This window comes from Haliaeetus albicilla, chromosome 7, assembly GCF_947461875.1.
Source record: "Haliaeetus albicilla chromosome 7, bHalAlb1.1, whole genome shotgun sequence".
Lineage (NCBI taxonomy): Eukaryota > Metazoa > Chordata > Aves > Accipitriformes > Accipitridae > Haliaeetus > Haliaeetus albicilla.
In genome coordinates, this window is record NC_091489.1 from 43,462,179 (window position 1) to 43,489,403 (window position 27,225).

A 27,225-nucleotide genomic window follows, 5' to 3' on the forward strand; every position below is an offset into this window, starting at 1 on the left:
GCAGGCAGGGCTCTGAAAGGAATTCAGAGCCAGCGGGCTACTTGCGGGCAAAAATTGTAGTACGTGGGCAGAGCTTTGTGGAATAACCATGCTGTGGCAGGATATGATTCAGAGGCACTGGCACAGCTGTATAGGAATTTATAACCTTTCATACTACTGAACTATAATCGTGTTGAATTGTATGATAGGAGTTTACTCTGCTCCTGATTATGCGAGCTCTGGAAATTTGTTAGTTCCTTAATTTTCACACCCACTAAGAAAGATTTAAAATACTTATGTTTTTAGGAAGTGAATAAGGAAGCGGGTGTATAATGGCATTGCTGGCTTGGCTTACTGTACCCAGCACTGTACTTTCATCATTTCTTGCACAGTTATTACCTTTGGCTTTTAATATGTTATTATATAAATATTCATCAAATACAAAAGCACAACGACCCAGAACAATGGAAATCAGCATCTCCTGGAGGAGGATTGGAGGTAGGGTGCCACATTATCTTGGGATTTCCTTGAATATTTGCATTTAATTCCTGAGATTTCTAAAGCAACTGAATAGCTTCAGACACAGGGTGGTACAGGAGCAGAATCTGTTCTTCTGCTAGTTGTTATTCCAGCAGGGCAAAGATCTGAATAAATGAGCGCTTGAGAAATGTCTGAACTAAGGAGGCTTGCCCCACTGAGAGATGCTGACCTGACTCTTTTTAAGTAATGCAGCTGCATGTTTCCAAAGGTGGAGGGCATAACTGCTCAGCAGGGGAGGAGGATGCTGCTGGGAAGGTTTGTCCTGTTTTGCCCCTTTTTTTCTCCTTTCCTTTCCTTTCCTTTCAATAGTGTCTCCTCCTGTGATCCATCATACAGGGTTAGGCAAATTGTGATCCTTAATGCAAGCAAATGGAACAGCTTCTCTGGCTTCTGCTCTCTGTGATCTCTTGTCTTGCAGTCATAGAGTCCAGCTAACATTGTGACCTTGTGTGGGGCATTTAGCAAGTTTCCTAATGTTGATGGTTTGTGGATAAATTGCTCTTCTAGCAGTGTTTTGGCAGAGGCAGTAGTTTTGGAGGAATGCAATGGCATTTGTGAAAGCTGCTCGCTGGTGTTGAGACCAAACGATGAAGACGTATATAACCCTTTCCCTTGGAGCTCTGCCAGCAAAACCAGACCCACCACTGAAGTTCCTGCTGCTGCTGCTGCTTGGAGACTGTGAGCAGCTGCAAAGATATACTGCATTCATGAGCTATTGCATTTGTTTCATCTTGCATCTACTACAAACATCTGCACCAGAATCCAGATCAGAAATGCTAAACTTTACTTCAGTTCAGGGACCACTGAATGAACCGCAGTCTCGACCGTCACAAGAACTTCTACTATTTAACTTGCTGAATCTAAATTCTGAACAGTAACTTCTTCAGTGTCTTGCTCCCATGCTCCTTCATAGCATATCCCCTCAGGAGCTGGACAGAGCTTTTCTCCTGAACCCCTTTACCCTTTTGTCTTCCAAGGAAAAGTTGTCCTAGAATGGAATTAATCTGGATACACAGTGCCTAGGACTCTCCTGGGACCTTGCTCTCTCTTGAACCCATTTTTATTCATCTATCAAAAAGTATTAATTCTCCCTTTTGCATCACTCTCTGCCTGTTCTTTTTATTTTTTCATTATCTTTTAAAGCACTGAGGAACCCCATCCCCTTCTGCTCAAGCCACAAGATGATAAAGTTGTTTTTCCCTCCAGCTCTTTTCAATGCATCATTTAGCAGACCTCCTCTAACATGTTCTGAAAAGCCTCTCTTATCCCAGGTGGAGGGCAGGGAGGAGGATCTCTAGGCTGGTAGGACTATGGATTTGAAATCCATCTAGGTTTAAATAGCTCAAGGTCAGCCCAGGATGGAAAGGACAACAGCAGATTTCTGGAGACTTCATTCAATGAACTGTTGATTGGAAAAGCTCTTTCAGATCCCCGTGGAGCAGAATCTGGAAGAAATGTGTTTTCCAAAAGGAGGACAGCAGGTTAGTTGTTAATGATTTCGATAAAGCAAGAGAAGGCACATTAGGAGGTTGGCCATAAGGGTAAAAAAGGAGGCTGGTGTATTGCTCATTAGTGGTTTGCTAAAATTAACTCCATTACTGTGTTTGCTTTCATTGCAAACCTTCCATTTAATTGCAATTACCACTGAACTGCGAAGAAGGGACCCTGCTTTGTGCTACAGGTTGTCAGTACCAGGAAAGAACCCAGAGCTGAGATGTGTGAACTGCTGTTTTAGGGACTGTCTCAGTGGTATAGTTGAGCCTGTTCAGCCTGGTTTTGCTATGCTGATAACTCGGGAGGAAAGTGGGGATTTGCTGTTGTTCCTTTACAAAGGTATCACATGTATTATTTCACAAGTATAGGCAGTAAGTTTGAATTAAAATAAAAAACCAGAGGACCTGATCCAAAGGGTGGTGAAATCACTGACAGCTGTGCTATAGTTTTCTTTCAGCCTTGGATTAAGCCCAAACCCCTACAAATTTAGTTTCTGTAAGAAAAAAGTGGCGGGTTTTGTACCTTTTCACTCTCTGTATTCTTGCATTTCCTTTGATGTTCCTTTTCTCTTTCACAAGCTATTGATTCTCATCTTGTCTTTTATTTACTGCCAGCTCTCTCATTATGTCAGGAATCCTACACTGAAATGCTGTTCTGTTTTCTGCATACGCCATTCTGTTTTCTGCATTCACAACCTTTAAATAAAGAAAAGGCTTTGCTGTTCTTTGTGAAGGTGGCTGCCAGTTGGCTAGTTAGCATTTGAGTTTATAATGCAGAATAAAAAAAAGGGAATAGCTGGAATGCTCTTCCAGAACTGAGAGGTATTTTACTTTCATCATACAGATATCCAGTCCATTCAAAAATGATGACAGGGACAGTTTTGGCTAAAGACACTAGGATACATTGGGCAGCTTATTTCTTTCCAGTGAAATCCCTGAGGATTTCAGGAGTCTACCTGCAGTGTGAAGACAGGGAGAGAGTTAGCCCTGTGTTCTTAAGGGCTTCTCTGAGACCTCCAAGGAGGTCTGCTCCTCATTTCAGCAAGTTCAGAAGAGAGAAGGGCTAAATTACACATGTGTAGATTTGAACTTGTGGCTTCATAGTCTGAGGTTACTGCAAGTCTGCCGTTCCCTTCAGCCTCCAGTTTATCCTCCTTTGCTGGTCACAGATAAGTGTAGGTCCATGTGGTGGCAGCTTTTTCTGGAAACAGAAGCCAGTTTGGGAAGGGAAGGCTGCATGTGAATGGAAGAAGGGAAAAGGAAAAGGAGGTGATAACAATTCTTTGATGGAAGTAGATCAGTCGTTCATGCTATGGCCTGTCTCTTTGGGCTCCTCAGGAACAGTTATAGCTACAGTTTGAGATGGAGATTGCACTACGAACTGAAAGCAGATGTTCTCTGAAGGCAGTTAGCTACTAGCAATAAAAAGCTAAGTGTTTGGAAAATGCAGTAATTCAGTCATGTGATTTTTATTTCTGTACTTTGGTCACTGACCCTACAATGGCACTGAAAAATGGGAGTAGTTTGTATTTAGGAAGAAAATGGAAGATGGCTGTCAAAAAAATAAATAACATGAAGTGGCTAAGCCCATTTTAATTAAAACTCAGGGTGAAGTAGTTATCTCATTCTTGTAGATGGTTCCAAAGCTCTGCTTCTCACTTTATGTCAATGTTTTGTGTCTGTGGATCGGAGACAGATAAAGTTAATTCATAGAGTGATACAAATATGAGGCTACTTCTGGTAATATACTATGTAATCAGCAGAACTGGCTGCCAGGAATTATGCTGCTTCTCTCACCAATTAGTGCTAAAGTGTGGGGTAGTCATAAATATAACATGAATTGTGAGATTTTGATTACCTGATTGTATAGGAATGTGCTCAGGTAGCATGGAGCTAGGAGAGCATTAGAAAAGCCTTGCCAGATCTCTACCATAGATTCAGGAGGGGCATTCATCAATTGGTACAGCTTAGTAGGTATAAAAACTGGGGAATGGGGTAGGAGGGAATCACCATAAGTGAGTCTTCCTTCTCTGCTTAACCAGAGGCAGAAATATCAGAGTGAAAATACTCTGGGTTTAGCTCTAACCTTGTCAAACCATAGATACCCATTTTTCGCTTGTGAAAACTCAGCTTATCTAGCTTGTGCCCTGGGAACGCTGAGCATTTTCTCCCTGTGCTCCTAGGGCTCTGAAAATGAGCCGCAGATGAGCCACAAATAAGCTTCAAAACTAGACCGTTGTTTGTGGCAAGTGGATACAGGGTGTGTGGGAGAGCTACGGCCAGGAATCAGCAGCTAGCTTGGTAGGCAGAGCTGCCACTAGAAAGGGGCATGCTGTGCAACTTTTTTCTAACTGTGCAACAGGTTTGCCTTGCTATGCATTGGTTTCACTAACAAAAAAAAAGTGATAAATGGAGCTGTGTAAATAATCAGTGTTTATATTCAGCAATGTGCTGAAAAGCAGAAAGCACACTTTGGGGGAAAGAAGCATTTGTTACTTTCCCAGGGGGTGGAGGGAAAACGAAGAAGGAAATATGTGTTTCAGGTTGAATGAAACATTGATTTGTTTTGGGGCAGGGGGGAGGTTATCCATTCTATTACAATTTAGCATATTTTTAAAACAAAAGCTTTTGGTGATGGAAAAAAGCAAGGGTTGGTTTAAAAAAGAAAAACACCAAAAATATGTTTAGCTTTTTCTAATTTGTTTTCTTTGGTCGAAAGAATTTATAAATTTGTGTCACATGTGTTAGTCCCTCTGCGTATGTCTGTCAATAAAGTCTTTACTAGAACCACCTCCCCTTGTCTATTAAGAACGTTTTCTCCAAGGCTTAGTGGTTATTCAGTGCCAGCAGAGGTTATTTAGTTAATTTCTGTGTGCATGCAAAGTGAAAAGGCTCCGACGTTTCAGAGCGCTGGTGCAGACTCAGCCAGAATCAAAAGATGTAAACAATATCTGTCCCCACTGCGTTTATCCCTGTGAGACCTGATAGCTGCTGGAACTGACAATGCCTGTATCATTATTAATGCTGAAGGGGACTCTGTTAATGTTGCTATGCAGGTCCAGATACCATTTATTTTTTGTGCTTTCTGGATGCTGCTGTTGAAGGACAAGTAGCTTTTGAAGCAGACCAAGGTTAGCTCTGGCAACCTTTACTGATATTTTTGTCCTTCCCCCCCTTCCCCTACCCCCTCCTCCTCCTTTTGTTTTTGCCTTGGTTCTGTGTTGAAGGCACATTGTGGGTTGAGCAAATCTCTAGGTAATTCTTTCTCAGCTGGGGAAGGATAAGCAAGGGGCCTACATGTGTCAGGAGCATGAGGTTGGCTGGGAGATACCGTTGATTAGCTAAGACACCTGGAATTCTTTTCAGCAGGGCTCAGACACCCAGGGGAGAGCAGGAAGAAAAGCACACCTTGAGTTTAAGTGGGGATCCCATGAAGGTAATAAAATGCAAGGGGCCTGTATCAGAAGCAGATAAATGAGCTGTTAAGTCCTGCGGTCAGTAAGTAGGGGAGTAGACGGAATCAACTGCATTAAGTTCAGTTGCATCTCTGCACGTTTGCTTATTCATATGGATGAGATGGAGTGGGGGGATGGTGAAGGCAGCAGACTGCAGGCACGATGGATGCAAATACAGGAATACGGTGGAACAGTGTGTGTGTTCATGATTAGGTCTGGCAGTGCTCTGCATGAAGCCCAGCAGTGAGACAGGACATATAAGGTCCAATTACTGGCAAAACCAGTGGAAGGAAGAATAAGGAGCTATCAGCTGTTGACCTCACTGATGGGTAATGCTGACATCACTGGTCAGCATCTTGAATTGGAGGAGACTGCAGCATTGCCAGGGCAAGCTAGTATTTTATGGCCTCTTAAATGTGTGTGGGAGCTGAGGCTGTCTTGTGGTGCTCTGGGTAGAGAAAGAAAAATGAACCAGTTAGGAGAAATAAGAAGGACTCACGGCCAAGTTTGTAATTTGGAGCTTTCTGTAAATTTGCTACTACTTGGGGCTAATGAGAGGAGAGAGGATGAAGTAAGCAGATAGTTTAAAAGTAAAACCAAAAAAAAGGTGTCACCTTTGATAACTGCAGATGAAAAGGGCAACAAAAGAGTGACCAGCAGCTTCTTAGCTGTTCCTAACCTACAGCCTGGTGCTCTCCAGCCCAGCTCAACCAACAAACTGCTTATGCTTCTTGCTGCTGGTTTGCTGGTAGCTTTAGCTCTCTGACTGTTACTGCAAATAAATGTCTGCAGTCCAGAGTGAATTTTTAAAAATCATGCAATGACAAAGGTAGAATAATGGAAAGGAGGGAATGGGTCCTGGCAAAGAGAATTAACGGTCTACCAGGCTGGTCTCCAGTGAGCTCTGAGCCCTGCTTTGTGAAGCGCTGCAGAGGGAGAGGAATAGAAAGCAAGCGGAGTGGAGCTTGTGCAGAGCAGGAAGGGACATGGGGAAGGATGAATATGCATTGTGTGGGAGTGATAGGACAGAGGGATGAACATGAGGAGGCAAATGCAGCTGAGGGAGTTGTACAGGGTCAGCATACAGAGAATGGAGATAAACATTCAGGGAGAGAGTGATGTGGAAAGTGAATATACAACTGTGATTTGTAAGAAAGCTTTGGGGGGATATTTTAACAAGGCCTGGATATCTGCGTGTGTTGAGGCTGAGCTTGCATTCTTTCACTTTGAGATTGCAGCCAAGCCCAGCAGTAAGTAAAAGTTGGTGCCATCCTATGCCCCAGAGTGAAATGAGTCAGGAGGTGGTGCTCACGTCCCCCAAAAGATTAGTTCTGCTAGGCGTTGTGGGTTTCAGCTTAAGGGTTAAATAAGCCTGATGCAGTCTATGTCACTATGGAGATGACTGCTGAAGGCAGGATTGGGTCAGAAAGGCACTGGAAAGCAAAGAGCTGCTGTGACAGGTCGTGGCTAAAAAGAGGCTCTAAGACTCAAGCCTGGCATTTCCCATCTTTGTTGCTGGTTTAAACAAATACATCTTGTGTGGGTGACCAGTCAGCCAGCAGGAAAATGGTTGGAAGAGACCAGTGTGCTGCACTGAAGGACAGTTACCTAAGCATCAGCAGAGGAACTAATCCAGCCCCTCTGGTACCAACCAGCTTTGATGTGGTTCTGAAATCAGCTCTTGCTGGGTCTCTGAAGCAAGACATTGCTTCAGCAGTGCAAACTGCTGCTCCCTGCAGAAAATTGATAAGTAGACTTTGGATTCTGCCCTGCATCTGACCTAAGCAGCTAAATAGGTTACACGAAGTTTTAAGAATCGCCCCACTTTTCCTTTTAATAGGCAATTTTTCTGCTTAATTTGCAGAACAAGCAAAAAGCTACTATGTAAAATTTATCAGCAGCAATTGACTCTCATTAGAGATTGGGAGTAGGAGGCTTTGTCATAAGGGGGAAGGATCCTCCAAACTTTCATTTACCAGCCTTAGTTTCCCAGAGTTTATGCTGACCCATACCCTGAAGAAATTCAGACACTGAACCATCAACATTTCTTTCCTATTTTCACAAGAGCCATTCTCACCTTCCTTCAGTCTGGTTTTAGAAATCCTTAAGCAGTCAGTAACCAGTTCTGTTTGAAGCACATGATCCAGACTGAATGAAGTGCCTGTAAATTGCAGTGCTATCATTACAGTGTTTGAGGAGCGAATTTTGCCATGTTGAGCAAACTCAACTGCAGTAGAAATATTTTGTTCAGGAGTGTTAGAGTGCAATTGTGTGCAGAGCTCCTTGCTGGACCAACGAGTTGGGCCATAGGTGTCTGATTGTGCCTATGGGACATAGGCAAGATCAGCCTTTACATGCCATGTGGACTCCAGCAGCTTGGGTCTGGAAACTCATTCCTGAGTCTAACATCTTTACCAGAAGTGGTATAGCTGCTGATAGCTGCAAGGCTGCCTTTTCTTACCACTCTTTTCTCTTAAGTCCTGCGCTGGATATAGCAGACACAGAAAGAGCTGCTGTCCATATTTCCTGGAGACCAGAACACAGCATGATCTGAAATTGCTCATGTTTTCTTCATGCTGCAGCAGTGTCTTTTGGCTCCAGCTAAAGACAGCTGTGACTTGTATCGTGTAGGGGGACAGGTAAACTGTAATATACCTTCCTATGAGAGACATTAGGGAAGTGGAAATTATTACTGACATTGAAACATTCAGATGGGGATTTTTCCTTTCCTTTTTCCCCTACAGTAAATGTTAATTATACATGAAGGTTCACTACAGCAGAAGGGATTATAATTAATTTATATTTGAACTATAATAGATTTCACTACAAACTGCATTTCATTGCAACAAAGTGTATTATGACTGTTGTTTGCTGCCAGCAATTTACATAAACCAACCACAAAGCATTGCATGCATTAATCCTGCATTAAGGACAGCAGCAGGCACATAAAACTATGAGAAAAAATAAAGCAAGTCTGTTTAACTTGTGAACAGAGACCTTGTACTTGTTGCAGAACCTATGTAATCTAACCTGAGAAACGCAGAGGAGTGCATTGGACCACATGAATTTGTAAGGTAACATTTGGATCCAAACCCATGTCTGAACCTACCTAGAAATTAGAATTTATTCATGTGTTCTATCTCTACTTTAAACTGCAAAAACATTAGAATCCTTCTGACAGAAGAATAACCCTTTGTTCTTCTTGGTGCTGAGTCACACGACAAAGCAGTAGCAAGACAGTAGTGACCTAGGGGACAGGCAAGCAGGTTTTTATTCTTGTCCTGATGGGAAAATCATTTACTTTCCTGTGCCTCTTTCTCATTTTCAAGCATTACCTACCTAGTTTTATGGGATAGGAGTTTCTTCAAAGCAGGGATTATGCTTACAAAGATAGGCTGGAGCAACTCCCAAAGCAGAGTCCCTGTCATAGGATAAGTATTAATCCAAACATACCAGACAGTATATTAAAAGTGTAAGATGGCAAGCTGATAACTTTTAATTGGCGCTTCCTAATTTATTACTGCTAACACACTAACCTCACAGCTCTCCCTCCATGTCATCTTTTTGTGATGTCTCAGTGATATCAAGTCTTGGACCTTGGTTTCTTTGCCATCAGGCATACCCTGACACCTTGCAGCCCTTCACTAGGGAGTGTATCAGACTCTGTGATGCTATCTGTTGCACTGCATGCTGTCGCCTTCTGTCTCTGAACATCTGCTTTCGTCTGCAGACAGGAGCTTCATCCCTGATGACCCAATCTCAGACTGTAGAAAAGGGCGAGACGGCTTGTCAGGGACTTCAACAAACAGCTCGACAGCTGTTGTAAACAGCCAAGAGGAAAGGTCAGAGCCAGCCCTCCTCTGCCACTGATGAATGTTTCCTCTCCTGCACTGCCAATTTTTGGCCAAGCAACGTGAACTGCAGCAGAAAGGGCCAGGGGAGAGAAGAGTCGGGAAGAAACAACACAAATAATGTCTGTTTTTCCAACAAAGAAGAGAATTTGGATTTTGGAACTTTGGCCAGATTTTGCAAAAGGCTGAGTCTGTCTCAAAACAATGAAAACTCATTCCAGAGAAAGGATTGATGGCCATTTCAATTAATGGCCAGGTTGCTGATTATCCCTTTGTCATTTATTTTTACAAAGTGCCTTGGGATTCGTTCAGATGGTAGAACCAGCGCTCTGCAGGATTCCCACTTCTTTCCTGCTTCTTTTGGAGGCATTACAGAACAGCTTTGCCTGGGGAACACAGGGCATGCATGCGGCTTCTGCCATCTTCTTGGGAGCTTGGTCACCATCTCCTCAGGCCAGGCACTCTGTCCTTTTTGGGTATCCAGTGCAAGACTGGTAATAAGGAGTTTCACTGTCTGCCATTGATGTGCCAATGTAGAAGCAAGCGTGTATGTGCATGGTTGACCCTGGTGTGGTATGATTGGGAGTAGCACTTCTTGGACTGTATTGGTAGCCTGACATAGGAACCAGTATCAGGTTCTGGAGATGCAAGTCACCCTCACCTAGAGGAGCTCAGATGATTGAGGGAGTTACATGTCAGCACTTCTATCTTCCACAGAAGGCTATTAAAAGCCATGCTGATATTGCAGCTGGGGCCTGTGTATGCGGCACATCTGGATGTACTCGAGCTATCTTTATGCTAGAGAGCTTGGGCACCAAAAAATCAAAACTTCAATAGCACAGCCCTCAGTACGGTCAGCACAAGCCTGCCTGAGACCCTGGAAAATTAGCTGCTAGCTATTGTCCTTAGCTCCTGTGCTCTTCAATCTACCTAGATTAAGCAAGCCTGTGTCTCCGTCGTGTTGTGGCAGTGCTGAAGCATACTCTACATTGAGGTATTCATTGCGCAATTTGCACTTTCTTAGCTTTCTGGCTATTTCATGGCTATGCTGAAGGCACTCGTGGCCACTTCAGCGAAGTCTGGTTTGCTTCCAAGAGCTTTCTTACACAATTCATACTTATACTCTAGCTGTAAAATTAACAGACTGTTTTATTACACAGGCTTTATTATTCAGGAGGACCCGTCCAAAGGCTAGGAGCAGTTTTAATCCCAGCAGAATGACACCTTGGCAGTAAAACAGTTTTGCTACTAAGATTTTGTTGGAGGTGTTTGCTGAGAAAGGGAGACAAGTCCGGAACAGGCTACTCTGGCTCCACTTGACAGAAGAAGATGCAGGTTAGGGTGTCCTAATTTTGGAGCAGCAAAAAGCAACAATGAGGCTACTTACTCCCTTCCCGGGAGATCCTGTGGGAAATAGAGAAGTGGTGCTCTGGTGGCAGCATTGCAATGCCTGCCGTATTGAGGAGAAGCCACTTCAGGGAGTGTCGTGACGTTGCTTTTATTAAAGACCTGGCACCATTTCCTTCCCACACACCCCACAGTGTGACTCATAGTGTAGTGAAAAATACCCACAGAAATCACTTTTCCTGTGCCATCTGAATATGTACGTTGTCCTAAAATGAAAATTGCTGTAGTCTGAGGTGGGGGGTTGGAAATGGCTCCCAGAAATTCCTTCTGTCCTGAAGTGAGACAGAACTGACAGTCCCACAATAGCAGGCTGAGTGGGGGTGAGTCCTCTGCCCCCTTACTTGCCTCTGAGATAAAAGACCATTTCCAGAAAGCGCTCGGGGTGAAAATATTTCAGTTTGCTGCTGCTTTGCCATTGCCAGTCTCGCTAATTTCTGCTCTGATGTCACCAGCAGTGGCCCCATTAATGTTATTTATAGTGTTTGTGCCATGGGCTTTGGTTGTGCTCAAGGCTCTGTTGCTTGTCTGCAAGGAAGGGAAGAGGAGCTCCAACACTTTCAGTGACATATCTTTCAGCCTGGAGTGTATTCCAGGTTCTTCGTGTCACACCTGGGCTTCCTGGATCTACCCCATGCTCCTGTCTGTACCTTGGTTTGCTCCAGCAAACTGAGCCATCCTAGGGCTTATTTTGTTATTTAGAACTTACTTGAAAAAATGCAGTAAGTCATGAGACCAAGCAAATCCGATAAAGACGCTTCAGGGGAAGGCAGTCTGCAAAGCCAGATGCAAATGCAGCCAACCAGAAACCAAAAATATATTAGTACTGAGAGAGCAGGCAATTATTCTCCTATCAGAGTTGCAGGATTTTCGGTGTGTATGAGTTCAGTGCCACTTCAGGACAGCCGGGCATCCGTTTTTGGCTGAAAATGAGTAGAGCCACGGTTGCTTCAGAGCCCATGTCCTTCCCTGCATGACACCCATGAGCTGCAGTTAATTGATGCATTTAAGAAGCACATGCCAGTCTATGTGAGAAGGACCTTTGCAGCTCCTAACATGAAGCATTGAAAAATCATGAGTCAGGCTTTTTATATGATCCAGCTAATCTTAAAATTAAAAAAAGAAGATGAAGAAGCAGCCAGGGCTTTGATATTTACCTGCAGAGGTTTAAATCTCCAGAGTTTGTGTCTGTAAGCTATTCTGCCTGAAAGCTGAACTTCTCAGGTAATCTGATGACTCTGGGAGCTAAGGCATTTTAGAAAAAAGTACCAAATATTGCCAGAGACAGTACATCTGTAAGCACTGGAAACTCTGCAGTCAAAAAGTGTGTTCCAGAAGAGCTATTTCAGCACTTAAGCTGATCTCCAGTATGAAGTGTGCACTGGTGTCCATGTGTAGGAGAGAGACTTGGGCAGATCACATGTGTCTACAGAACAGACCCTTGTATCTTTAAGACATCCCATAAACCACATGGCCTGGAATCAGTCCCTGGGTGAAAAATTTTTTACAGTGAACTTGTGCCCTGTTCCTTATGCATTTCACATTTTTCTGCAATATATCAGCTTGTAAGAAGCCACTCAATGTATTAATGATCAGGAAATAATAATGTTCTCAACCCAGGGCCAAGTATCCTCCGTCTCCCTGCCATCTGTAATAACAGCCCATTTAATGGATGTGTGCGAGATGGTGTCTTAGGAACCCTCAGGGAAGCACAGAGCTACACCAAAAGCACAGTTGCTCAGCTGTTGCTGGAGAATTTAAGGCTCTTTACAATTTTTCAGTGCTGGTTTGGTGACTTCCCCAGTGATGTCAGTTTCTGTTACCTGCGGCAGGTTCTGTGTTGTTTCCTTTCTGACCTGGGAGCTGATTTCTCCATTGGCACAAGGATCTTGTGCATGTACTGTGAGCCTCCTACAGTAGAGATTGATGGCAAGCAGCAAGAACCACATGGTTGCAGAGTCTCCCAGCAATTGCCATGCATGATGGAGGAGGCTGTCAATCAGCAGTCAGCAGCATCAGTGTTGTGTTGAATCAAATATACCAGAGTGGCTGCCTATGCTTGTAAATTGCCACTGGGTATCAATTACGGTTTGCCAGATCACTCTCTAACAGCCTTGCTCCATACTGCTGTTATTGCGTTGTCCGTGCTGCATGCCTTTTGTGGATTTAAAGGCAATGTATGATACTGCCTCCCAACCCAAGAGAAATCCTGTTTTGAGGGACACTTTTCAGAGTGATTGGTCACAACCATTAGAGCTAACACATGGCTTGTTCTGCCATCTAATTCATCTTTAGTTCTTCAAGAGACCAGCACTAAAGAAAGCACAATTGCTGGACTTGATCTAGGAATCACAGACTTAAAGCTGATGGCCTTTGTTAAGTGGTATGAACATAATGGCTTCTACTAGGCATTAATCACTATGAGACTTTGAACGCAGGACCCTGGGCTATTTTTTGCAACCCTCTCAGCTGTGAGCTATGTGTCTTTGGGCAAGTCTTGTCTTTTCCCTGTGGTCCCAAAAGTCCCCCAGCTGAACAAAGCATGTAATAATACTGAAGTGCCTCTAAAGACTTGGTCATTGATGAATGAATTCTTACTGCTTTTTTTTAGAGATTTTTGGATGCCAACTGCTATTTTAGTGCAAAGTAGTATTGATTATCATCATGCATATATAATACAGTAAGTTGTTATTCATTTCCTTATTGCTTCTCATCTCTGACATGATCCTTATTAGGTACCTCAGGGGGCAGGTTAATAAAACTCTATTTACATTTAATACTAAGGGAAGCATTACCCTTAGCACAATCCCTCTCACTGTCCTAGCAAAACCCATCCGCTTGGCACAAGCCTCCAAGGCAACGTTCCAGCATGTCTCCTGAGCATCAGGCCGGGATTCTGCAGTGATATATGTTTCCTTCCTGTCTCTTCTGCTGCATTTTGTAACTGCTAGTCTGACCTGGCATTGCTACCTACCATAGAGAGAGGCTGCTTTTTTCCTGACTAATCTCACAGTACTTATTTTTATAGGTGTATTGAAGATAATGATCCTGCTTCTGAATGGGTGATAAGAGTGAGACAAAGACAGAGCTGCTGGCTTTTAACTCACATGAAAAGCTTCAGATACTACTGCGATGAGGACCATATATGAAGACAGAGCAGCATCATGACTGGTAAGAGAGTGAGCAATGTAGCAACTTTGACATGGACAGTGACCTTCTCAGCATTAAGCATATTGCATTAAGTTGCAGGAATAAGGCTTAAGACCCAGGCTCACAAAGGTGACAAAGTGATGCTGAATTCAGCAGCATCTGAGCGTCTAAATACCATTGTAGATATGGACATAAATGCCTTATTTAATCTGAATTAACATGACTGAAAAAAGTGAAGCGTTAGCACAGTCATACATGCTCTGTCTGCGGTTGTGTCTCCACTTTCCACTGTTAACTGCCATTTTGTATTATGAGTTGCATGTGTTGCCAGCCTTGCCCCAGGCAAGGTTAATGAATTGTGTTTCCTGTGATCCTCCTGGCTTCAGAGAGCTGCACCGTATCTTGTTGAAGGATCATGACTGGGAAACTATCGCAAGGCAATCTGGAGCCATCGGCTTTGATTGTCTCTCAGTGATTGGCCAAATGCCATGATCAACAGATTTGCAACACGGTGGTGCCAGTGTGGTGGGTGTCTCAGTCGCTTCTCAGCCCAGCACATGGCAAAAGGCCGAACGGAGCAGGGAAGCCAAAAATTGTCAGCTGGAAGCGGGGGCAGCACAGGAGAGAGGACAAGCGGGGTGCTGCCAAACCTTAATACTCATAAAGCTCAGGGTCACAGAGGGACACTATTAATATAGATTTTCAGATAGTTTCTTTCCTTTTGTTTCCAATATTTCCTGGTTCCTATCTCCTGTAAGAACAAAGTTGGCAGAGCTGGGAAACCTCTTCTCTCCTCACCACACCAGTGGTCGGATTGTGTCTGAAATCTGGAGTGAAGAAGCAACTGGAGTAATTTCACCAGCATTTTACCTACTTTATGCCAATTGTAGTGTGCAAAGGACTTGTTTTATGACTTTGCCATCCTTTCCCATACAGAGAGGGAGAAGCATTCTCATTTAATATTAATTTCCCCTCTGTGGATTCAGGCTGCTTCTGACAGTGTATCAATTATTTAAACTTGTTTAAAAAATTTCCAGGATTAAAGAGATTAGTTTCTTGTTGATTTTGGTAATTCCTCCTGCTTTTGCATCTCTGAGGCTGAGTGCAACACAGCTACTGAGTTCCTATTTGCTCAGAGTTCACCCTATCCAGGGGCAAAAATGGAAATTTTGTTTCCATTTGTAATTGCCAAGTTCATGTCTGAGTGGTAAGCAGCTGCCGCAAACTGGGTATTAGTAAAGCAATTAAAGACGTTTTAGGTGGCGCTGTTAGGTGAGCAATCACTTATACCACTACACAGGGACTGTTAGTTGTACGTTTGTGTGTACAGTTAGGATCTTTCTGCAGAAATTTACGTTATGAAAGTAAATTTGAAAGAGACAACAACATTTGCAGTTTTCCTCTGAGTTGGTTTGCATTTCTCAGCTACATAAAGTGACCAGTCCCTTGCAGCAGACAGTTGAGGTGATTCCACTGTCAGATCACCAAACCTCATGTGCTACTGTCACAAATTGAAAGAATGTCTAGAGATCATCTGTTGTCCTCTGCATAATGTGTCTGTTAGCTGTGGAATAACAGCTTACCTGCTCCAGCCTACAAGTTGAAATCAGGGCTGTAACTGGCACTTAAGAAAATCTGGAAGAAAGGATTAAAAAGAATAATCAAAGAGCTTTAAAGATCAAAAAGCAAACAGGTCTATGAAATATACATGAAAACACACTAAAACCTCAATCCCAGCATTATCTGTCTCCCATCCAATCATTAATTCATGGGGTTTTGCTACCAGGAAGAGTGAACTCCTGAAATGGGTTCTTTGACTGTGTCTTCCCTTTGCTAAGCAAGACTGCCTGAACAGTCCAGCTCGCCACTCAGGCAGAAAGGAATGTTTGTGGCTTCCTGCGATACCCCATAAATGTACCTTTGCCTTAATTAACTGGTCAGACAATCTTGCTTAACAAAGGGAAGACCTAGTGATACTCATATCTAAACCCAAGTTTCTATAATTACAAATTAATCAGGAAAAACCCTCAATAGGCTTTTCTCGCTAAATATTCACAGTTAGAAAGAACCAGATGGCCCATTATTTTTCTTCCCAACTGTTTCATGCTGCATGATAGACTTTATCAATCAGCCCCAGAAACCAATCTTCGCCCAGTCTCCAGCACAGTCGTCATCAATCACATCTGTGAGCAATGGCGCTAGAGCCTCATCACAACCTTTCCTTTGCTAGCAAGCATCACAGCTCGGGGAGAGAGGTGGAGATGTACATTTCAAATATCGATCATTCTCTCCTGCAGTGAAAGGATGGTGGGAGGGGAGAAGAGAGAGAGATCGCGTGTGTTAAAATGTTTTATTTTTGTTGTCAGTGTCTCTGGCTAGAAACTGATAAGCTGCAGGAGCTGAGAGCACGGAGAGAGTCTGGCATGAATGGTGTGTGGGAGGAAGGTCAGGAAGGGAGGAAAACAAAATGTCTTGTTGTTACTACCATTATTTGTGTTGCAGTGGTACTACCAAGCTTTTAGATCACGTGTTCTGCCCACCTGCTGCGAACACCTACGTAAAAGTCAGGAGCGTTATCTTCATTCTCCAAATGGAGAAACTGAGGAAACTTTAACTTGCACAAGGCAAGCAGGCCCCAGACGGAGGTGAGAAAAGAGCTCAGTTTTCTCGAGATGTAGAATAACACTCTGCCACCCAGGTTGCATTGCTTTCCCTTTATAGAAGAGGGTGAATCTGAGATCAGGGTCTTGCTGGGCAGACTACGGTACAAGGAATAGAGGAAGAAAACAGATTTCCCAAAGGTCCCTGCATTCTTTCCACTTCCTGAGCTCTCTCTGTTATTGTAGGTCATCAGTTGTCATGTGGTTTTCCATATCAAAGCTTTATTTTGTGCTTTGTATACACACAGAAGAAATCTGTTCCAGCTATATGTGATTGCAGTATGAACCAGTGGGAACCCTAGAGAAGTGAGGTGCTTCTTCAAATGTATTTCACTTCATAAGATCAAGGAAAGAAGAAAGAAAGAAAAAAAGGAAAAAAACAAATACAAAAATACTGATTTATTTTGCATGTATGTTTCACAATTCATTGATTTCACTTGAGTTGTTCCTAATTTACATGGAAAGGTAAGGCTTAGTGTCCTGGGTCTAGTCTTCCACTCATTCATGCAAACTGTATGTCAGTAAATCACACCCATAATGTCTGCAAGGGAGACAGAGAACAGAGTGTGTTTCTTTCTTTCTTATGCCCTATAACACTGTTGGTTCCCCTTCCAGCACTGAGGGATTTTATTCACTTGAGGTTTCTTTAAGCCATTCTCAGATGCTGAGAATTTAATCTCTGAGTGTTTCTAGTAGTCTGCGTTAACTACCTGAAGAAGTCAGGCTAAGGCTGCACAGCCGTTTGAAATGTTGCTCCTTGTCGGGTTTAAGGAGGCTGAGAATTGTGAAGCACATATTTACCATCCGCAGCATTGCCATGCTGTGGTCCATGACTGTCCATGACCAGGTTGATGCAACCTGGTTGCATGGAGCTATACTGGATGTTGTGGTAGGATTTGAGTTTTGCTTCAGGAACTTTCTGGAATGTTAACGAAGCCTGCAGCTAACCAGCTGCCTGTGTTAGGCCAAAAGAAATGGTTTGCATGCGTACCTCTGTATTTAAGTTACATGTATCACACATGTCTTGAGCTGGAAATCCATCAAAAAGGGATTTATCAGTCTTTTCCAAATTTGTGCTTTGAGCAGTCTGATGTGCAGTATAAAAGCAAGATATTTCATAAGGCTTTTTTTTTTTTAATTGGTCAAATATTTGACACTTCTTATCCCACTGTTTGTTTCCCACCTGTGTTAGCCTGGTTTCCTGTTGATCTCAATTCTGCAAAACCACAGCAAAGCCCATCCCTTCTGTCATTGGGCTTCTTAAGTACAAAGAATGTGTATTTTGTCTAAAATCAGCTGTGTAGTAGCTAAGGTGCACAGACTTCCCTGTTCCTGCTTCCCCAGGTATCTGTGTACCATGTTCTTTGAATCACATCCCATTCCTTCATCATCTAAACAGAATAAGCTTTCTGTGGGACCAGTGAAAAGCAAAATTAAGAATAAAGTGCCCAGGAAGGGGATTGATGGAGATACAATGGTAATTAAGCTGGCAAAGAAAGTTATGTGGAATCAAATCACCTCACGCTTCCATGCCTTTCTGTCCTTTAAAAAAAAAATACTCTGGATGCTGGTTTACCCTAATTGGCTCTTCATTCTGGCAAGCCAAAGAGAGATCAGCTTCTTTTTCACTGCCTTTGTGTCCCTGCTTCCCGTCCTAACCTAGTGTAGTCTTCTGTGAAATTGTTTTCTCTGCAGAGACGGACTTGCCTCATCTCTTGTAATTCCACTAGAATAATCCTTGGCTCTGTGCTAGAAAAGCACTGAGCGTAGTCACTGAAGGGAACACTGGGGAAACATAGGCATCTGCACACATACACCTTAGTGCTGGGGGAATTCAGGCAACTCAGAAAACATGGAAGATTTGCAAATATCTCTTTCTTTCCTTTAATGCTTGCACTGTGGTAAAGTAGAAGAGGCTCAGGGAGCAGCCAGCCAGGAGGGTGTGCCAAGTGAGCAAAAATAGTGGCGCACTGAAGGCAAATGCAGGGGGAACAAATGCTTTGTACAGGACCTCACCACATAAGGAGCAGGGTGGTTTGCAGGCAGTGCACGTAGAGACCTGAGACTGCTTAGCATCGGAGCTGAACACAGGGCCAGACCATCAGCATCGTAACTCCACTGACCTTACTGCAATTAGTACAAGAGGTTTTGTCCCCGAGTGCTTATGATCTTAAGTGATGACAATAATAACCTAAGACTTACCTGTCTGTGTAACGCTGTGCTACAAGAGGGAAAGACCTAGTCCTAATTATTTAACTAAATAAAGAATCCTCATCAACATCCTGTGACTAAGATAAGCATTGCCCTCATTTTTACACAGAGAGATGTAGAGGTAAAGCACAGTCCTTTTAATAGATCTTACAATTCCCAACTCACCATCCGAAGGCCTCACCATGAGGTGCCAAACCAAAAGGAGGCATAGCTATTACATGTGTGTGATTTAAAGCCAGAAGGGAACACTGTGGTAGGCCTCCCTCATACAACTGAGTAATTCTTTTCCCTTGCTAGATAAATGATGACAATAATACCAAGCTTAACAATTCCCAGTTACACTAGAGACCATCTCTTTCTGAGAGTTAGCCAATAGCGATTTTCAGATATTATCGACATAGCCTACAGTTCCAGCCATATCACACCAGAGTCCTGGCAGACGGTTCATTGCTCCCTGTGGAGAGAATAGGACTTCTTTCAGAGTTTATTGTCACTGTATCAGTATTGTGCCTCAGGTTATCAGCCAGCATCCAAATGGCAGCGCTGAGGAAGATGCTTATCCTGTGGTCCGATTATTCAGTAATTTCCTGTTATTACTCTCTTGCATTTGCTTCTGAATCCTGGCCATTGCCAGCAAGAAGATTTGAGCTAGATGGGCATGCTCTGGTTAGTACGGCAGTGCCCACATTGATAACCTGGTTGTGACCTGTGACACACTGAACTTTAATGAAGTCTGATAGGAATTGAAAATTTTCTGTAGTTGTATCAGCCAGAGTAGATTTAAATCTGAAATCAATTTGTAGACATGACTTTGACATGGTTCAAGACAGAAGGATGTAGAGCAGGAAGCCAGGAGTAGGGAGACAGCAATTGCCATGTAATTATGGGGTCTGTCACTTAACATTTATACGTGATGGGTGTCCTAAAAGACGAGAGGTTGTCATTTGCATTATGGATATGCTAATTTGTCATGCTGACAGACAACAGAATCCCAACTCATACAGTCATTGTAACTAATTAAACGGACAAACCAATCAACAGACATGGCAGATGAGGAATTTTAATGTGAAGAATTAAATATATAGAGTGACCTTGCGATGGTGCATAGTACAATTTTGTTTAATACCAGAGTCTTAGCAGGAAATTACCTTAAAAAGCACCTAAAGCGTGACAAGGCACTAGTGACAATTTTGCCAGGGTCCCATAGCAGCTTTCGTCCGGAAGGATCTCAAAGCATTTTATCAGCTGTCTAGATTCACTTCAATGAAAATGTAACCTGTATACCAGTGTGCTTTACCAGTGCTTGCTCTCTGCTGAGGTCAGTTCAGTTTCTGTTTTAGTTCAGGCATTGAAGATTAACTCTTTCTTTCTTTGTCCATCTATCTACTTGGTCTTTGTCTTGTTCATCAGCTGTGTACAGTACTATGATTAAAGTCATACGAGGAAGTCTTTTGTACAACCCCGAATTTTTATTTTTATTTTACTTCTTTGTTTCCAAGCAGCAGATACAGTGTATCTCCTGTTCAGGCAACAGGCTCCAATAGCATAAGGATTTACTTCTCAGCTTTGTTGCTTTAAATGTGGTGAACTGGGCAATCCATTTCCTGTCTCTCTCATTCATAAAGCCATCTGGGTACATCAGCTGTGATGGATCATTTCAATATTATGCCTTCTGTCCTGGAAATGGAGCTTTCCCTCCCCTTTTAGATAAAAGCTGCTAATATTTGAGTCCCCATTCTAGTCAACCAGACCATCAGACATAAGGCTTCCTGACAGCATATTTGTGTCGTGAACATGTGACACTGCTCCTTGCTTCACTAGCCCAGACAATAAACATTGTGGAGCCAGAGCAAGAAATGAGAAGGGGGATTTACAGTGCATAGCATCATATGGCTTGTAGGCTAGGTTCATCCCTGGGTTAGTGCTGTTCAATTCAGAGGAATTATCCCAAGTAGTGAATCTGCTCCAACGGCAGACAGGCAAGACCGGAATTTCAGCTCTGTTTTTTTAACTCACTCTTGTTCAAAATATATAGAAGAATGCTTAGCACAGGGTGCTGAGGATTTATACTGAGCTTCGTTAACCCATTGCAGAGGCTGGGGAGAATTTGACTTCAACTCAGGTGCTATCAAGCTTCTAAAGCTGTCCAACTTCCAGGGGGATTCAAGTAACAGCTGGGATGAGAACATTGTCAAAGCTGATATGATAAGAATTTACAAAGGTAAAAAGGCTGAGGGAAACTGAGGGAAGGTCCCCAGCAAAGTTTGGTGAGTGGGCAGATTAATTTCTTTTTTGAGAAATTCAAGGTAAATTACTTTAATAAAATGTTATTCTTATACTTGCAAACCTCTTTGAAGTTGAACTGAACTTTAAAAACTCAGTTTGTTATTAGATAGCTCAACAAAATGCTCTTTGAGTGCTTGGAGCACTCAGACAGCCAACACTTCTATGAGGCATAAGGACTAGGAATAGAAAATAGTATTGTCAGTACTGTAAGTCATTACATCCCTCAGCAGAGAATCTCTTTTGGTTGAGGAAGTTATGAAACTGGAAGGGGTTAAATGTTCAAACTTTCTAATCAGCCAAGGGTTCAGAACAAATAGTTTGATGTATGATCTGCTCTCCTTTTTTAGTCAAGTTTTAGTTTCTTTACAGTCATTCTTATAATCTTCCTGTGCACATAAAAAGCAGTAAAAGCATTTAAGGTCTGTGACTGGTTTTTGTACAGGATGAAAGGTGTTCACGCATACAGTAGATGTGCAGTAAGCTCCCAGTAGAATCCCAGGCTACATGGAATTTACCCATTAGATTTCATTTTGAAGAACATCCGTTCATATGGAAATCACTGAAATTTGTCAGATTGCCAGTTTTGCTTGTTTAGAAGAAAATTAAACCTTATGGTGTTTGCAATGCCTGATAATTTGGACACACAAACTTACAATAAGAAACACACCTGCACCCACCCCCCTGTAACATGAAACCACATGCACTTAAAATTGGGGTTTCCTGAGATCAAAATTCAAAGGCAGCCCTTGCTGAAGAAGGTATATGGAATGGGGAGTGAAAAGAAACTGACAGCTATCATATCTGTCTGAATACCTTTGTGACCTGTGTTACCATAGCATCTGAGCTCTTCCAAATCACTAACCAATTTTGACTGCACAACCCTTCTGTCCAGGGTAGAAGCAGTTCCACTACTTTAAATTCATTCTTCCTATGGAGAGTTAAATGGAGAGGAGAGGAGGGAGAGAGGTACAGAGAGGCCAAATAAATCAGCACCATTTACAAAAAGGTTGAAAATTAAAAGAGAGGGAGGGAAAAGAGGCAAGTGCTAACAGTAAAACGAAAAATGAAGAAGTGCCATGATAAAAATGATACAGTGTCCAGGCAGCCCAGTCCCCAACCTTGAAAACTCCATGAGTAAAACATTGCTCAGTGAAGATGAATTCTTTCAGTTAACCTTGTTCACAGCAACATCTTTGCAGGTCAGAAAATTATTACTTTCTCACTTTCCAGCTCTCAAGTGGGTTCCTGAATATCTCTGCATATGGATGGGTAGATTGGATTGGCTTAGGCTGAACTGAATTGGCAGACAGATTTTCCTAAATCGAGGGATATTGTGCAGTATCATTCTTTTTCAATAAGAATATAACGAGGAAAAAATCCTCTCTGAAACAAACAAAGGCACCACAATATGTTGCCATCAGGCTGGTTTTTAGCCATTGACCAGGCTGAAATAGCTGCACTGCAGCAGAAGTGCCTGGAAAAATTATGAGGACTTCAGCAAAACTGCAAAAGCTATAGGAGCAAGTTGTTTGTGAGTGCCTGCTCCATTCCATCTGAAAGGATTCATGCACCTTCCTTCTTTGTAGCTCAGCCCTGAAAGTGCTTTCAGCTCCACACTGCAATATGCAGTGTGGAAACACTTGTCTTCCTCTTATCCACTTTCACTTGTCAGTTGAGGTCTTTTGACTGTGAGGCTGGATGCTTAGGTTCTCAGTTAGGAAAGGTCCTCCATGAGGGCTTTTGGACCCTAGATAAAATTAAGAGCTCTATGCTTTTTCATGTCCCTGATGTCACCAAACTAATGCAGTGGGGCTGTCCTATACCCAGGAGTTAGGGATGGTGCTCTTATCACTGAGCAAGTACAAACCAGTGATATGCAAGGCAAGTGTTCTACAAGGCAGTGCAATCCCCCTTCTCCCTCCAAGCCATCCGTTTGCTTCCCAAAGGCTAGTGATTTAGCCCGGGGAAAACAGCAAAATCTTGTAATGTCCTACCACTTCTCACATTCCCAGGCAAAGAAGATATAGGGGATAATGGAGTGTCATGTTTGTCTAATGGACTTATTGCTACTTAGCAATGCAACTTCACCAGCAAAAGTAGGCAAAAATTGATAAAGAGATAGCGAACAGAGCACCACAGCTTGGTGTTTAATGATAATCCTTGCCCACTGGATACTTTTGATCCTGAGGCAAACATGAGAGACAGAATGTCCTTAGGCATTTGCTTTTAGGCAAATCCACAGCTGTGTACTGAGGAATAAGGATTCTTAGCTACTCTAAACACTGAGCATTCATTTAGGATAATAAGGTCAACTGGTCAGACCTTGCAGGTCACAGATCTTATGTTTCACTGAACTGGTTTTAAAAGGGGACCAGTTGTTCAGAGAACAACTAGTTGTTGAGAAAACTAGGTGGTTCCTTGCCACAGAAAGAACAAACAAGCAAAAAACTTGTCTGCCACCAGTGTCCAAGGTGCTAGGGCGAAAAATGACAAGAAAAGCCTGTGTAAAGACAATAAGAAGCATAAGAAATTCTCCCTGATCCTTTTAGGATCTGATTCTTTAGCTGGAGAACACAGTAATAGATTGCAGAACCATATCAGATCATTGGAAAAAAAGCTAGATAGAGAAGCAGAAACATATGGCAATGAAAAAGCCTGCCTTGAGAAATGGAAAATAGGCCTTTTCTGTTTTTAATAATGTGTCAGCCTTTGTATGAACTGGCCCAGAGCCCAAAGAAATGGACTGTTGCTTCCATTTACAAGAAGACCAGGTCTGACCTTCTGATGGCTCTATAAATAAATGCTCCATTATTTCTTACAAATATTTTTCCAATATGTTATCTGACCCTAGGTTTATTCATTCACAAATTTGATCATCTTTTATAGCAGAAACTAGTCTCTTTTATCCAGGAATTTCAAAGTGCTCCACACATATCTGTGATTTCAGCTTGTTAAATGTTATCGAAAAGGAAGCTGAGGCATGGAGAAAATGAAATAAATGTATCCAAATTCATGCTGTGAGTCAGAAACAGAGCCAGGAATAGACTGGCAATGAACATACCAGAAATGATGAAAGGTCAGGACAAAACCCAAGACTCACTAGTTAGATGAAGCTGCCTCTTTACATGGTACGACACTCACTAGAGCTAGGATTCACTGTGTGCATGAAGAAAAGCTGATAAAATGGATATTCTTACATTCGTTACACTGTTCTTGTCTATACTTTTCTCTAATTTCCTAGTCTGTATGTTTGTGTCTTTCGCCTCATCGGAAGAAGGTGTGTAGCCTCTGTAATAAGTGTTTCCCTGGTAGCTTTGAAACTTCGTGTTAATTTTAACCTTCCAAGATCTGTCATTCAAATGAAGGAAGGGAATGCCTCAGATGGTTGTTTCACTTTATTTTTCTTGCAGAGATTTCTATCATGGGTAAGCATATTACATAAAAGAGTCACTGCTTGATGCAATTTGTGTTAGTTCATTAAGCACAAGATATGATTAACGTGAACACTTCTTTAATCAACCAAAGATGCTGTTACAGACACTTAAAAGCCCTGTGCACTTCTAGCTGTTCTTTTCTCCATATTGCTGCTCTGCCCAGATTTGGAGGAGAGCAGACAGTTCACAGTCTCTACATGCCAGCATAGAGCGATTTTGAGCCATGGTAGCAGTTTCAATACCGAATCAGAGAAACTACAAAAGAATCTGCTTCTTCCCTGCAAATAATTCCCTATCTTTTGCACTTAAAACATATATCTGGGCTGTTATGCACCAGGAAGGAATTATTCCATTAACTGAGGTATAAAGAGCTGTGTAATGCTTAAGCAGGATGTGGAAGGTCAGATTACCAAGACCCCTGTTTCACCCAACAAACTGCTACAATGCAGGTCTGTTCAGGCTAACCTAGAAAGAAACAAAATGATTTTTATTATCATCTTCTTTCTTGGCTCCCTCTGCCTTCGAGACAGTTTGACATAACAGTTATTGTTTCCATCATCAGCTCCATAAAGATATGAACAGACATGGTCTTTTCTTGCATCTTACCTTGTGGTAGGTAGCTTGTCCGTATTTCAGTACTCTGTTACCAGTCTTGTTATTTAAATAAAGAATGACTGTCTCCTCACCGTTTCATTCTTCTTTTCCTAGGCTTAGACTAGCTGAGGCCAACTGCATCTGCCCCTGGCTGCAGTGGCCCAAACGTGTGGCTTTGTGTCCTTGCTGTAATGGGAGTTACTTGGCGTCTCTTTGCCTGGTCTGGTATTATCAGAGCAAGCTAAACAAAGAGACACAGACACTGCTTACAATTCACTTTGGCTACTCACTGCAGCCTGGTGATTCTCCATTACATCTCTGCTCATTATGAATACAGATAACAGACTATCATGAGCTGAGTAGCCTTATCCTTAAGAGATAAAACTAATCTGTGTGCTTAGATCAGCAGGCTTGTTCTTGCCTAATCTCACCTTGGAAAGCAGAGTAATTGCAGAAACATAGAAAGGAAGTAAAGAGGAAGGGAGTGAGAAACCCAGTGAACGTATCCCTCTAATTCTACCCTCTGAGCCTGTGGGCTTGCGCTGGTTCCTAGCCACATCTTTTCTGAGTATTGTGCATTTATACCGTGCATCATAAGGAAACAGTCTTTTACAAGAATTCTTTTGTTCAAATAAAAACAGAAATAAACCTTATGCATGGCCTCAAGAATGATCACACTGGGTAAAAGAACCCCTTGTACTCAAAGCTTAACTGGTACAATGGGCACCATGTGCAAAACACTTTGCTTTTATACTAGATTTCCTCTCTTTTCCATGTTTTGGCCTTCTCTTTTCTTTTCTCAGAACAAAAGCAACATCCATGTGCTCTGATGGCCTTGGTGTCAGATGGCTGTCTTTTGACCATACTCTAATGCAAACAATGAAAGCAATAAAAACAAGGTTGTTCAAGTTGGAGTTCAAGCTCTAAACCAACTAGATTCAAGCAGGTGCACAGTCCTGCTAATACTGCTTGTAGCTTGCAAGGAAACGCCTGACCCAAAGATCTGCATTCAGCTGTAGGAAACAGATCTAGATGCATGTTTCCTAGATGGGTTTCCATTCTTACTGTGGCCTAGGCCAGACCTTTTAATTTTACTTTGAGCTTGTTTTTGGAAAGAAATCCAATATGACCTATAATCCACATCCAAATTTCCTTCTGGGCTGACTTTGTAGTGGTTATCCTAAAACCTCAGTGATTTGGCCATTCCCAAACTCAATGCCAAAAACTACCTCCTTGCCTTTGGTGAAAATCTATACCAAAGCTTTTGAGACAGTTTTCTCCTTTCAACTCATGCCATTTCAGCCTCCGAATGTGAGCTGAGACTACAGAGTTATAAATGAAAAAAACAAAAAGGCATCCAGTTTGTAAAATCTATGACTTAATATTGATTTTGGACATCCCATGAATTGAAACAAGCCTTCTGTGCAGAAATCCTCCGAAGATGCCATGTTCACCTCTCCTCTTGACACAACATTTTATCGATCTCCATGTTTGTGCCACATGAATGATGGATTATTGCATATCAAACCTTGCAGTATTCATTTAATGCCTTTGAATAAAACATTTCTCACAGATTAACTGAGCAGTTTTAAGTGAACGACCATTTTCATCTGTTTTAAATTTTCATGGGTACTTTTCTGGAGAACAAGTACATTGTTAATAATTGAAGAGAATGAGACCTTGCTAATCTCTTTGTATTTTAATAAAGTCCTGTTGTACCCCATCATTTATTTTTAAAATATCAGCATTTATAAAAATTCATTAAATTTACTTCCCTCTCTTTGAAATGAATAATCCTGAGATTATGCGAAAAGAAGTGATTATTTATGTACCAGGGAACTGGAATTTCATTGTGTCCAGATAGCTATAAATGTGGCTTGTGATGGATTGAATGGATGAGAGGAGGGAGAAACACTTTTCAGTGGAAGCAGAGAGGCACTGGAAGAGCAAGTTTAGAAAGAGAGGAAGGTGGAGAGAGAGAGAGAAGCAGGAGGCTAGGAGAGAAAGAATAGGGAAGCAGTTTGGTCATGGAGACAGATGGGCATATAAAAACAAGATGAAGTGCAGGTAGGTAAATATGTAGAAATATGTGTACGCAGATGAATGCATACATCTCTCTAATATATTTTTTCCTCTCATTCTGTCCTTTCATTCCTCTGTCTATGATG

General features: G+C 42.2%; 1 long non-coding RNA gene across 1 annotated transcript in view; it reads left to right on the plus strand.

Moving 5' to 3' along the window:
* Nucleotides 1-1,749: 1,749 nt before the first annotated feature.
* LOC138685891 (uncharacterized) overlaps nt 1,750-27,225 on the plus strand; it is a 50,151-nt gene continuing 24,675 nt past the window's right edge. The window contains exons 1-2 of the long non-coding RNA XR_011325267.1: nt 1,750-2,000; nt 13,751-13,893. This is a non-coding gene — a long non-coding RNA (uncharacterized lncRNA). The remainder of the gene's footprint in view (nt 2,001-13,750; nt 13,894-27,225) is intronic.